We start from the raw sequence: 14820 nt of genomic DNA on the forward strand, positions 1-14820 counted from the left end.
CCTCTGTGACTTCAAGGTGTGATAGCACACTCCTTTAATCCCAGTGCCTAAAAGGCAGAGACAAACAGATCTCTGTGAGTTCAAGGTGTAGTAGTGTACGCCTTTAATCCCAATGCCTGGGAGGCAGAGACAGGCGGATCTCCGAGAGTTCAAAGACAGCCTGGTCTACAGATATACGCTCAAAAAGCAAAGAGTTAACTTAGGACTGTCACAGCTTAGCTTCTTAAGCGCCTAGTGATTTAAAGGCGCAAATCAAAAGTGCTCCTGGATGGTAAAAAATTGCAGATTCACAATAGGACAGATTAAGACCACTAAATGAGTCACACTGTTGGATGAATGTACGTAGGTTTGGGAAAGAGAAGAAGAAGAATATAGAGAATAAAGTTAATGGTTTTAAAAAAAAAGGTAAAGTCTTTAGAGTACAGATAGTTAAGAGATTAAAAGAAATAAAGAAATATAAGCCGCGTAAAGATGAAAAATTCACAGAGAGTCTGGATTCTTTGTATTATTGTGTTTTCTTTAAAATTTTTGAATGTGAAGGAGCTAAGTACAGAGAGACATTTCATTATATGGGCTGCCAATTGGAACCAGTACGGATATCATGAGGGTATGATTTCAGAATTTGGATCTAAGGATATGATACTTTGGAAAAGAGATTCTTCTTTTGTTTTCACAGAGGATGAGACTCTATGGATTTCTTCTATTCCGATTTGGTATGATGGACCACATCCTCCTGAAGGGTTGCTGTGAACATCTTCAGAAAATTGCTTTGCTCTACTGCCAACTGAGATGAAACTAGCACACAGGTTATACCATGAAAGACCTAATTAACGACGCCCCCATTCAGCAGGAAGCAGTTTGGAGAGAAAAAACTGCGCCCATGTTCCCAAATATGGTTTATAAATGTTCTTTTACATTTAAAGGGGGATATGATATAGACATGAATAATTTGCATTAGTATAGATTTTGCTTTATTGATAGAGATTTACGGTCAATTTTGTTATATGTATAAATGTTTCTGATGTAACTTTTACTTGATAACTGTTTTGTTATATGTAATTTTGCTATGTTAAAGTTAAAGCCTTCCTTTTTTTGTTTAAACAGAAAAAGGGGAAGTGATGTGGGAGTGTCATAACAATCTTTTGATTTCATTGGCTAAGCAATAAAGAAACTGCTAGGCCCATTGGATAGGCCCACCCATGGTGGGTGGAGTAAACAGAACAGAACACTGGGAGGAAGAGGAAGTGAGGTCAGACTCCGCAGCTCTCCTCTCCAGAGTAGACGCAAGAGAGACGCAATGCTACCTGCTCCAGGGAGGACGCACGCTATGAAACTCCGACCCAGGATGGACTTAGGCTAGAATCTTCCCGGTAAGCGCACCTAGGGGCGCTACACAGATGATTAGAAATGGGCTAAATTAATATGTGAGAATTAGCCAGTAAGGGCTAGAGCTAAGGGCCAAAGCAATGTTTAAATGAATACAGTGTCTGTGTAATTATTTCGGGGCATAAGCTAGCCGAGCCAGGCGGCTGGGGTGTTGGGGATGCAGCCCCGCCGCTGCTCCTTATTACTACAAAGAAATATCTGAACAGATGGCAAAGAATTCAAAGAACAGCCACTCCTCTCCTTACCACTCAAGCTACTGGTTAGTTGGCTGATCTATAACCACCTGCCCAAGGTCATGGCACTCCAGTCCACTGGCTCTCTCTATTGTGTCTCCTGATCCAGATCCAGGTTGATTACATAAAGATATTCTGTATCTTCATTAGAGAAGTGAGTACTGTGAGTCAAACTGCCAAAAGAAAGAAACATTAATCTGTGCAACAGCACCTATTAGAAATAATTATCTTTTAAAACACATATGGACAAAGAGGATCTTTGCCATTTAAGTGGACTGAGGAATTGGACATTTTTAGCAAAGATAGAGTGGGGAGAATACCTGACATTAACCGTCCCCCAGCTATCAAATATAGGAGCTGTTAACGACATAAATTTTGGACCCAGAGCAGATTTGAAAGAAACCTTTCTTTGACTACAGAGGTCCTAGTTGCTTGCTAAACATATTTACCAAAAAAAATATATTGGCTCTCTGGATTCCAACTTCTGGAAATTCGGTTGAACAGTTGTGGAGCCCTAGATCTGAACTGACCTCCTCAGCCACCGTGAAGATAATAAGCCCACCTTCACAGAAGACTAGTGCTTCATGTGGAACTGAGTTGCCACCCCCAACCAAAGCTTTGTGACATCATCAAGGCTCTACTTATGTCATAAAACTCCTCCTAGCCAGGTTTCTTCCCTACTAACCCCCAGAAATATCCAGCATACAGGTCCTAAAATGCTGCTCATACAGCCCCATGAAGACCCAAAATAAAAACCCCAATCTTCTTCCCAATTACTTGAGTCATATTTTCCAAGTAACTCAAACCCTTTATGTGTTTTTTTTTTTCTGTAAAATAATTTTTGGTCTGAGTCAACAGCTCACATGAATGTTTTTTTTTCCTAGCTCCAATGTCCTTTTTGGTTATTCTCTATTGATTTTTCCATTACTTCATAATAATAATTATCAAATTTTCCAAGTCTCTTCCTCCTCCCACATTCTTCTTGCTCCGCAAATAAACCTCTCCACTCAAACACCAGTCCAAATAGAGGGCAGGGTACTTTGAGCTGTGGGAAGTCCAAGCACACCCTTCATCCATCCAGATTTAGCAAGGTATGCATCCACAAAAAATATGATCACAAAAAGCCAGTGTATGATATGCAGACTATTGCAAGTGCCATTATCTTTGGCTTCTCCGTCTGCCCCAATTGTCAGCCACATTCAGAGCTTCCAGTTTGATCCCATGTTCTTTCATTCCCAGGTCACTGGATTAGTTGAAATCCCCTTAGTTCAGGCACAGTGTCTCATAGTGTGGACCAAGCCCTTATATTCCTGACATCCTTGCTCTTTTTCTCCATCCATCTGCTCTTCCACTGGAGCTTGGAAGCTCCATCTAGGTTTCTGATTTTGACCCTGACTTGATCTCCATCATTTGCCAAACAAAAGTTCCATGGTGGTTTTCAAGATAGTCAGTCATCAGTCTGACTATGGGACAAGGCACACATAGTTCCTAGGGACATGTCACAGTGCGGTCAACTTCTCCTCTCTGCTTAAGTACCTAGAGAGGGTCACCCTATGGCCTTCTGAGAACCACTCGAGAGATATCGATCTTGACATCCCCAGAATGGCCCCATAAATTGAGATATCATCAGTGTATGTGCATTAACTTGTGTGTGTTTGTGTGTGTGTATTTAAATCACAATAACAAATGGATTGTAACATTGAAGTTTCTTCTCATCTTGAGAAGAATATTTGCTACAGAAAGACTCTCCCAGTAATAGTGAGAGTGTAAACTGTCTCAGCAAGGAGAAATAACTGGAGGAATCCCCCAGGAGTTAGGCTCAGTGTCCCAGGAATTACGCCCAAGGAAAGTCAATGAACTCAGTGATGGAAGATAAAACCCAGCCTAAATAAAACCCTAAATCATTTAGGTGGAACATGAGATACTCTTACAACAGTTACAAGAGGTCTAAAATGCCTGGACTGGAACATAAGGGGAACACAATGACGTGGAGCTGAGAGTGCATGGCAAACTGATTGGATCTGGCAAAAATTATGTAAGCATACCAAGGAAACCACCAGTGGGACAAAACCCTAAGAAATCTGTATGACAACATATCATGTTGAACATAATGAGATTTATAGACAAAGGAAAGATCTTAATTATGTCACTGTCACACAGGTGATGATGAACCAGTTCCATTGTAGAATGACTCCCTGCTGTGTTAAAGATAACCTGTCAATTCTGTCTAGTCAGTTACAAGGAAATTTGCATTAATTGCACAGATTAACTATCAGCATCATTTACTGCACAATCAAAGGCAAGGCAAAGAAATCATAGACATGTTGTTGAATGCTGATTATGTTATGGGAGTTTTGATGGGTTTTTTTCTTAAAGGGAAATCATCGGTGACTCTCATGCATGAAGCAGATCCTTTCTCTGTGATGTTTCCTGAATAGCCACTGAGATACCAGCCCATTGAGTTGTGGTCTCTCTCTCTTTTAAAAAGCACCTTCTACCTTCAGCTTGATCTCTTGCTTGAGCTTCCCTTCCGGCTACTAGGCTCCTTTTCTGATCCTGCAGAGGGCTTTTGTCAGGGATTGTGATCTCTAAGTTTTTCCCCTTTCAAGAACTAATCATTCTATTAATCACAATTCTAAACAGCTGTGGGAGTTTGTTTGTGACTTATGCCTTCACATGTGATACAAGCGACCTGTGTGTATAGGGTCTTCTCTCTGTTCATGTGGGGAAGGCATGGCAGCAGGAGTAGATGGCTGCTCATTCTCTGTAAGGAAATCTATAAACAGTGGGTACCAAGTACAAGGATGTCCTGAAATATTAAGTCTTGTCCTTTCAAGGCCCCAAAGCCTCCAGCTAGGTTCAGGGTCACAACAATCTCCAAAACCCACCTAGCATGAAGTATCCAGAACCAGAAGCCTGTGTGTGCCATATCACATAAATTCATCGTGAGTACACCAATCTGTTTTTTTTTTTAATTCTAAATTATTTTGTCCCATCAGAACGATCTATATTACCAATTAACCAAATTTGCTGCATCTTTGGTGTCCTAGAATTGCTTTAAATTGTTGCTGGGACAGTCTTACAAACCTTCCTGTGCTGTTATGAGACCTTAAGGGGACAGCACTTATTTCAGAAATCAAAGGCAGTTGGGTTCAATCCTATGGTTAGCTGTTAGCTAGACACTGGAAGGATGGATTTGACTAAGAAAGGGAGACAGCATACATGGAGGCAGGTAACCTTTCCTTTGCAAAATGACCCATTTTGAGGCCTTACTTCAGGCTCTTCTCTTCTCCTAATCTTGGTTTTTTTATTAGTTTAGGAGAAGAATTAAAACTCCATTTACAGTATCTGTGAACCCGAATGAGTTAAGTATGTGTGACCAACTTGATGTCTGCCTGTCTGTCAACAGGGCCAGAGTTCAGGGGCATCTGATGCATAGCACAGGAATGTCAGCCATCAATCTCTGGTCCACCTAACTCTACAGCATTAGAGTTGTCATGGTTGCTCATCTGATCTTCCTCATATAATCTCCATCCACAGAGATATCAGAAAAATCCTCCCTTGAGAGTGCAAGTTCTTTACAAATGAAAGATTATACAACAGAAGACACATGGGAGATTTATATGGGCAAGCTGTTGAAAGGATAAAGTGACAGAAGAAGTTTATTGATTAATTAAAGAAAGAATCCGCTTCAGCTGATAGGTTAGAACATAGGTAGGTGGAGTAAACAAAATAGAATGCCGGGAGGAAGAGGTAGTGAGCTCAGAGAAGCCATGCTCCCCTCTCCCCGGCAGATGCCATAGCTCTGCTCTCTGAGGCAGATGTCGATGCAGCCAGCCACCATGTCAGACATGCTGAATTTTTCCTGGTAAGTGCACCTCGTTATACTACACTGATTATTAGAAATGGGTTAAAAAGCTGAATCTAATGGGCCAGCAGTGTTTAAAAGAATACAGATTTTGTGTATTTATTTCAGGCATAACCTTCATGCGGCCGTGGTGCTGGGGACACAGCCTCGCTGCTCAAATAACTACAGAATGGCTTGAAGCCTTGTGGACAACTGAATCCACTGAAAGCCTGAGAAAGCTTGGGAAAGAGTAAAGCATGTTTTCTTGGTAGCAGCGATTTCTCGGTCTGCTCTGCTTGCTAGAAGAAAGCAAGGGCTCTCATCTAAAAGAGGCTTGCAGACTCAGTTTCAGCTGCAAAACCCTGCAGCCCTTAAGAGGTCCTGCCACAAAACAGTTAAATGGTGTTGATAAAAGCCAACTGAATGCTTGTATGTTTTCAGCAGTAGCAGGAAAAAAAAAACTGTGTTGTTTTAAAATGTCCGGTTTCTGGGCCATCCTGCCTGGGCAAACTCTGATTGTTTGAGGAAGGAGGGCCAGCTACAGAAAGAGGGCTTGAGTGTTGTCTGTTGCAGCCTCTTTGAAAGCAAGGACCTTGAAACACTGTAGACTTGTGGCACTGAATGCGGCTCTGTTCGGTACCTCAGCCACAAGGTTGGAATGGCAGAAAGCTAAGGAATGGGCTACATCTGGCCAGCAAAGCCACGGCTTTAGTCCTACTGAGATTGCTTGGTAAATGAAAGACTCATGTGGTCAGAAAAACAGAGAGAGAAATAGAGTAAAGAGAGATTCAAGACAAAGAAAATTTTTAACTGATTTACAGTGTGTTAAAAATATGTGCAGGCTAAAATTTGAAGTTCTTAAAGTTAAAAAAAGGAAGAGAGTTGTTGGGTGTGGTAGTACACACCTGTAAACCCAACACATGGGAGGCAGAGGGAGATTGACCTCTGTACCTTCAAGGTGAGGTAGCACACGCCTTTAATCCCAGTGCCTTGAAGGCAGAGACAAACAGATCTTTGTGAGTTCAATGTGTAGTAGCATACACCTTTAATCCCAATGCCTGAAAGGCAGAGAGAGGCAGATCTCTGAGACTTCAAGGACAGACAGGTATACAGAGTTATTCCAGGTCAAAGATACAGAGAACCTGTCTCAAAAGGCAAAAAATAAAAAGGAAAAATAAACAAAATAGAGGTTAAATTGAAGCGCACAAAGATGGAAAATTCACAGCGAATTTTGATATTGTATGCTATTATGCTGTTTTTGAATCATTTGAATTTTGAGGCAGTAGCAATAGCTGCTAAAAGATGTTTCTTTATAAAAGCTGCTGAAATAATCCAACATAGATATTTTGAAAATGCCTTGACTTTGAAATTTGGATCTAAGGACATGATGCTTTGGAAAGGAGTTTCTATTTTGTTTTCACAGAGGGTGATAGTCTGTGGATGCCTCTATCCTAATATGGTAGGATGGACCACGCCCTACTTAAAGGTTGCTGTGAACACCTTTAAAATATTGCTTCGCTCAACTGCCAACTGAGATAAATCAATAATGATGCCACCATTCAGCAGGAAGCATTTTGGAGAGAAAAAACTGCACCCACGTTCCCAAATATGGCTTATAAACATTCTTTTACATTTAAAGTGGGATGTGATATAGATATGAATATTTGCATTAGTATAGATTTTGCTTTACTGATAGAGATTTTAGGTCAATTGTGTTATATGTATATGCATTTTTGATCTTAATTAAGGTATTGTGATTGTGTAGTTCATTTAAATATATAATGTATATAGGCTGTTAATGGATAATCATTAATAATAGTCAAGTTTGTCGTCATGTTAGTTAGATTTTCTAGTTACATAGTTATATATATTCAGTTAGATAGGCATTATTCATATCTCTTTAGACTACAAAATAGGCTATTTAATGTTTTAGTACCTTAGGGTTTTTCATGACAGTGAGACACTCTACTCTTGGCAGCACATATCTACTTCAGGAAGAAGATGGGCATCAAAGAGGATCCTCATGGAGTTTGATAGCCATTTGGGGAAGAAACTGCTCTTGCCTGGATTGTTGCATAAACTGTACACAGAAAACACTCAGAGAGAGGACTACTGAACCTGCCTAAAAGTGAGATGATCTTTTCGTGTTCCTGATTCAGGAAAGGGTCAGCAAAACATTCTTCAAGACAAGCAGATAGTGACTGCCTTTGAAATTTCCTGCTTCATGGAAATGTCTGCTGGAAACTATGGGCCTGTAGGCTGAGGATGGAAACACCAACGGTACAGAGGAACTTTGGGTGACTGTCCAGGCAGCGAGATGTCTCTGTCATTTCTAGAGTTTGAAAATGGCTTACTTTTTGTTTGCTTAAGTAATACTGTATTAATCTGGAGTCTCTGATGGAGTTGAAGAATAGATAGATAGTTATAGTTTTCCATTGTTATGATAAAAGATAAAATAGATGTAAATATTGTAACTGTAATTCTTGCTCGATAACTTTTTTGTTATATGTAATTTTGCTATGTTAAAGTTAAAGATTCCGTTCTTGTTTAAACAGAAATAGGAGTAATGATGGAGTATAGGTCATTGGTTAATTAAATAAAGAAACTGTTTGGCCTGAAAGGTTAGAACATAGGTGGGTGGAATAAACATAAGAGAATGCTGGGAGGAATAGGAATTGAGCTTAGAGATGCCATGCACCTCTCCCATGGGCAGAAATGGTAGCTCTGCACTCTGAGGCAGATGGCGATACAGCCAGCCACCAGGTCAGACATGCTAAATCTTTCCTTCTAAGCGCACCTCGTGCTGCAACATACATTATTAGACATGGGTTAAGAGGCTGAAAATAATGGGGCAGGCAGTGTTTAAATGAATAGTTTTGTGTTGTTATTTCGGAGCATAACCTTACAAGGCGGCCCCATGGTGATGCAGCCCTGCTGCTCAAATTTCTACAATCAAGGGGGAAATGGAAGAAGGGAAGAAAGAAGAGAGAGAGACAGGGAAGAATGGATGAATTCAATCATTCATTGGAAAAATGAGTGAACCAATGAATGAGGAGACCTAGTAGGAAAAAATGTGCTGCATTCCCTCAGAGAGTCAGGTCAAATTAAGGATTGACAAGGTTTTCCACTAAGGAGGAGGCTTATTCCATTTTACCTTCTTTGTGCTCCAGGCCCACCCACAAGAGTGATGATGAGGACAGGGAGAAGAAGAGGAGAGGGTGTACCAGAATTCCCTGGTACAACTTCTCACTCAAATTGTAGCCAAATCACCTGACCTGGGACAGCTGATCTACATGCTGGACCCTAACTCCCAGTTTGACAACTCTAACATTTTAACTAAGTTTGTGAAGATGAAGGAACCAAAAATAGCCCAGTTACAGGATGGCAGGTTCCTTACAGGATGGGAGTCAGACATCAGTACCATACTGGTATTTGGCGGTTTGATGGGTGTGTGGGGTCTTTGCCAGACTCCTCCTAGCATCATGGATTCCCTACTTTACTGATATTATGGAGTTCGGTGCATTCATCATATGTGTGCATGTCACACACTAGTGGGCATCATATGTACATGTTTATCCTGTGTGTGGGTGAGTGTGTTCATGAGTTTTATAGCCCAAGTACTACAGAACATGATCAATGAAAGGGAACACTGTTTTCCAGATATGGCAGGACAATTATTTAAATGAATTGACAAGGGTTGGATGGCATGGATAAGACCTATGAGAGTTCAAGGCATACCGAATCTAGGCATGACAAAGTAGGTGGCAGACAGAATTCTGGCAAAACTAAGTAGGTAGCTTGATGTCCAACTTACTGGAGAAGAGCAACTGAGCGGAGACACTTTTCACTAAGCAACATGCTCTAGTGGATATCAAACATCCTTTGACTTACAGCCAGTATGAATTAAACCATTCACCAAATGAAACCTAATTTTCTCTGATTTTGAGTATATATTTGTGTCCCTTCCTGATTAATCTACTCTTTATCCTCTTAAGTCCAAATACCTCACGCTGATATCGGTCACATCTTTCCATTTGACATGGTTTTCCCTCAAGCTTCATACCGCCCCGAGATCATACAACTTTTTGTCCCCTCTCCACTGCTTCCTTGACAGCCATCTTGTCCTTTACCACACCATGCATCCCCAGTCCTTTACTCTCCAAGGGGAAAAGACCATAAATCCTCTTTGTTTTGAGGCATGTATTTCTGTGATGCCCCATCCACCAAACACAATCCATCATTGACCAAATAACACAACATGTTAACAATTTTTTATTCTTTGAGGAAGAAAAATCCATTGGAAAACATACCAGGATTCATAGAAGACCTGAGGTATCTCTGAAAAAACACCTTTCCAAAGAGAGAATTAAGTCTGCCCCTCAAAATTTGAGAATTTCACTTTAACAGATCTTCACCAAATCATAGACATAGATATGGAAGTCATTATCAAACTTGATGAAATACACAGAAGGTTTGTTGGGAACTTGGCAAATAATTTTACCTACCTCTTGGGTTCCATCTATTTGTTGTACTGCACTCTTTTGCCCTCTAAGGAATCCCTGCCGAATTCCAAAGTCACCTCTACTGGAGGACATTCAGGCGTGATGTGGAGGTTGCCTTCAATGGAATCATCATGATGGTGGTAAAGGTACAGGACCGGATCATTCTCGTTGACAATGTAGAAACAGGTCGTTATGGCCTGCACCTCATCTGGGACCACGCCACTCCACTCTTCCTTAGAGCCTGGCATGATGTGGAGGTTGCCTTCCAGGTAGTCATCCAGGAGGTGGTAAATGTACAAGACGGGATCTTTCTTGTAGGTAATATAAAACCAGGTCTTCATGATTGGCACCTCTTCTAGGACCATCCCGTTCCAGTCTTTCTTAGAGCCATTTGTGCCCATGAATGTATGTTTCACTGCTCTGCCAACTATGGTGTTTGAGAGATGAGTGTCTGTCACCTGAGGAAATGGCACATTATTAGGCAGGATCTTCAGGTTTAAAATCCTTTCATCACTATGAAGCTCCAAGCCATAGACACAATCAATCCCATCATATTTCAACAAATAGAGAGAGGGATATGTTGGCAGTTGATCTAGAATGATGGCTTTCCAATGGGTGACTGGTTCATTGGCTTCCTTCCAGCCATGAGAAATTCTGCGGCCAACAATATTCTCCAGGGCCTCAAAAGGCTTACTAAGTTTTTGCTTCTGGAGCGAGGGCCATTCTTCTTCTGGAGATGTGGCATGCAACTCATACTAAGAGGCATCTTCATCATGGCGGGAGACTTTCTGAGATAGGCCACAGCACTCCTGTTCCACTGTCTCTTGGCTCTGTTTCTGTGCTTGGGCTTCATAGCTGCCAATCTCTGCATAGGAAGAACTCTTCAGTTTAAATCAGACACAAAGTGGTTTCCTCCACCATAAGTGCCTGCAAGGATAAGAAGGTGAGCATGTGAGGTCAAGGCTCTTTTTAGGAATAACTTTGGAGCAGGTGAAAAAGGCAGGGCTGAATAGATTTGGATACCTAAATGGAATATGTTCTTAAGAAATTAATAGGAAAATTATCAAACTCTTGTCTACAGCTCACTATATGTGTATCAGAGACATATTCCTGCTGCAAAATGCAATTGACCTCTACTGAGAAACCTACTTCCTGACTTACTATATCAATGAGAGATGAAGCTATGCCTATACCTAAAGTGAGAAAGAAATATCTGAACAGATGGCAAAGAATTCAAAGAACAGCCACTCCTCTCCTTACCACTCAAGCTACTGGTTAGTTGGCTGATCTATAACCACCGTCCCAAGGTCATGGCACTCCAGTCCACTGGGTCTCTCTATTGTGTCTCCTGATCCAGATCCAGGTTGATTACATAAAGATATTCTGTATCTTCATTAGAGAAGTGAGTACTGTGAGTCAAACTGCCAAAAGAAAGAAACATTAATCTGTGCAACAGCACCTATTAGAAATAATTATCTTTTAAAACACATATGGACAAAGAGGATCTTTGCCACTTAAGTGGACTGAGGAATTGGACATTTTTAGCAAAGATAGAGTGGGGAGAATACCTGACATTAACCGTCCCCCAGCTATCAAATATAGGAGCTGTTAACGACATAAATTTTGGACCCAGAGCAGATTTGAAAGAAACCTTTCTTTGACTACAGAGGTCCTAGTTGCTTCCTAAACATATTTACCAAAAGAAAATATCTTGGCTCTCTAGATTCCAACTTCTGGAAATTCGGTTGAACCGTTGTGGAGCCCAAGAGCTGAACTGACCTCCTCAGCCACCGTGAAGATAGTAAGCCCACCTTCACAGAAGACTAGTGCTTCATGTGGAACAGAGTTGCCACCCCCAACCAAAGCTTTGTGACATCATCAAGGCTCTACTTATGTCATAAAACTCCTCCAAGCCAGGTTTTTTCCCTACTAACCCCCAGAAATATCCAGCATACAGGTCCTAAAATGCTGCTCATACAGCCCCATGAAGACCCAAAATAAAAACCCCAATCTTCTTCCCAATTACTTGAGTCATACTTTCCAAGCAACTCAACCCCTTTATGTGTGTTTTTTTTTCTGTAAAATAATTTTTGGTCTGAGTCAACAACTCACATGAATGTTTTTTTTTCCTAGCTCCAATGTCCTCATTGGTTATTTTCTATTGATTTTTCCATTACTTCATAATAATAATTATCAAACTTTCCACTTCTCTTCCTCCTCCCACATTCTTCTTGCTCCGCAAATAAACCTCTCCACTCAAACACCAGTCTAAATAGAGGGCAGGGTACTTTGAGCTGTGGGAAGTCCAAGCCCACCCTTCATCCATCCAGATTTAGCAAGGTATGCATCCACAAAACATATAATCACAAAAAGCCAGTGTATAATATGCAGACAATTGCAAGTGCCATTATCTTTGGCTTCTCCGTCTGCCCCAATTGTCAGCCACATTCAGAGCTTCCTGTTTGAGCCCATGTTCTTTCATTCCCAGGTCACTGGATTAGTTGAAATGCCCTTAGTTCAGGCACAGTGTCTCATAGTGTGGACCAAGCCCTTATATTCCTGACATCCTTGCTCTTTTTCTCCATCCATCTGCTCTTCCACTGGAGCTTGGAAGGTCCATCTAGTTTTCTGATTTTGACCCTGACTTGATCTACATCATTTGCCAAACAAAAGTTCCATGGTGGTTTTCAAGATAGTCAGTCATCAGTCTGACTATGGGACAAGGCACACATAGTTCCTAGGGACATGTCACAGTGCGGTCATCTTATCCTCCCTGCTTAAGTACCTAGAGAGTGTCACCCTATGGCCTTCTGAGAACCACTCGAGAGATATCGATCTTGACATCCCCAGAATGGCCCCATAAATTGAGATATCATCAGTGTATGTGCACTAACTTATGTGTGTTTGTGTGTGTGTATTTAAAGCACAATAACAAATGGATTGTAATATTGAAGTTTCTTCTCATCTTGAGAAGAATATTTGCTACAGAAACACTCTCACAGTAATAGTGAGAGTGTAAACTATCTAAAAATGGAGAAATACCTGGAGGAATCCCCCAGGAGTTAGGCTCAGTGTCCCAGGAATTACGCCCAAGGAAAGTCAATGAACTCAGTGATGGAAGATAAAACCCAGCCTAAATAAAACCCTAAATCATTTAGGTGGAACATGAGATACTCTTACAACAGTTACAAGAGGTCTAAAATGCCTGGACTGGAACATAAGGGGAACACAATGACGTGGAGCTGAGAGTGCATGGCAAAACTGATTGGATCTGGCAAAAGTTATGTAAGCATACCAAGGAAACCACCAGTGGGACAAAACCCTAACAAATCTGTATGACAACATATCATGTTGAACATAATGAGATTTATAGACAAAGGAAAGATCTTAATTATGTCACTGTCACACAGGTGATGATGAACCAGTTCCATCATAGAGTGACTCCCTCCTGTGTTTAAGATAACCTGTCAATTCTGTCTAGTCAGTTCCAAGGAAATTTGCATTAATTGCACAGATTAACTATCAGCATCATTTACTGCACAATCAAAGGCAAGGCAAAGAAATCATAGACATGTTGTTGAATGCTGATGATGTTATTGGGAGTTTTGATGGGTTTTTTTCTTAAAGGGAAATCATCGGTGACTCTCATGCATGAAGCAGATCCTTTCTCTGTGATGTTTCCTGAATAGCCACTGAGATACCAGCCCATTGAGTTGTGGTCTCTCTCTCTTTTACAAAGCAACTTCTACCTTCAGCATGATCTCTTGCTTGAGCTTCCCTTCCGGCTACTAGGCTCCTTTTCTGATCCTGCAGAGGGCTTTTGTCAGGGATTGTGATCTCTAAGTTTTTCCCCTTTCAAGAACTAATCATTCTATTAATCACAATTCTAAACTGCTGTGGGAGTTTGTTTGTGACTTATGCCTTCACATGTGATACAAGCGACCGGTGTGTATAGGGTCTTCTCTCTGTTCATGTGGGGAAGGCTTGGCAGCAGGAGTAGATGGCTGCTCATTCTCTGTAAGGAAATCAGTAAACAGTGGGCACCAAGTTAAGGATGTCCTGAAATATTAAGTCTTGTCCTTTCAAGGCCCCAAAGCCTCCAGCTAGGTTCAGGTTCACGAAAATCTCCAAAACCCACCGAGCATGAAGTATTCAGAACCAGAAGCCTGTGTGTGCCATATCACGTAAATTCATCGTGAGTACACCAATCTGTTTTTTTTTTTAATTCTAAATTATTTTGTCCCATCAGAACGATCTATATTACCAATTAACCAAATTTGCTCCATTTTTGGTGTCCTAGAATTGCTTTAAATTGTTGCTGGGACAGTCTTACAAACCTTCCTGTGCTGTTATGAGACCTTAAGGGGACAGCACTTATTTCAGAAATCAAAGGCAGTTGGGTTCAATCCTATGGTTAGCTGTTAGCTAGACACTGGAAGGATGGATTTGACTAAGAAAGGGAGACAGCATACATGGAGGCAGGTAACCTTTCCTTTGCAAAATGACCCATTTTGAGGCCTTACTTCAGGTTCTTCTCCTCTCCTAATCTTGGTTTTTTTTATTAGTTCAGGAGAAGAATTAAAACTCCATTTACAGTATCTGCAAACCTGAATGAGTTAAGTATGTGTGACCAACTTGATGTCTGCCCGTCTGTCAAAAGGGCCAGAGTTCAGGGGCATCTGATGCATAGTACAGGGATGTCAGCCATCAATCTCTGGTCCACCTAACTCTACAGCATTAGAGTTGTCATGGTTGCTCATCTGATCTTCCTCATATGATCTCCATCCACAGAGATGTCAGAAAAATCCTCCCCTGAGAGTGCAAGTTCTTCACAAATGAAAGATTATACAAC

Source organism: Microtus pennsylvanicus, chromosome Y (assembly GCF_037038515.1).
Source record: "Microtus pennsylvanicus isolate mMicPen1 chromosome Y, mMicPen1.hap1, whole genome shotgun sequence".
Lineage (NCBI taxonomy): Eukaryota > Metazoa > Chordata > Mammalia > Rodentia > Cricetidae > Microtus > Microtus pennsylvanicus.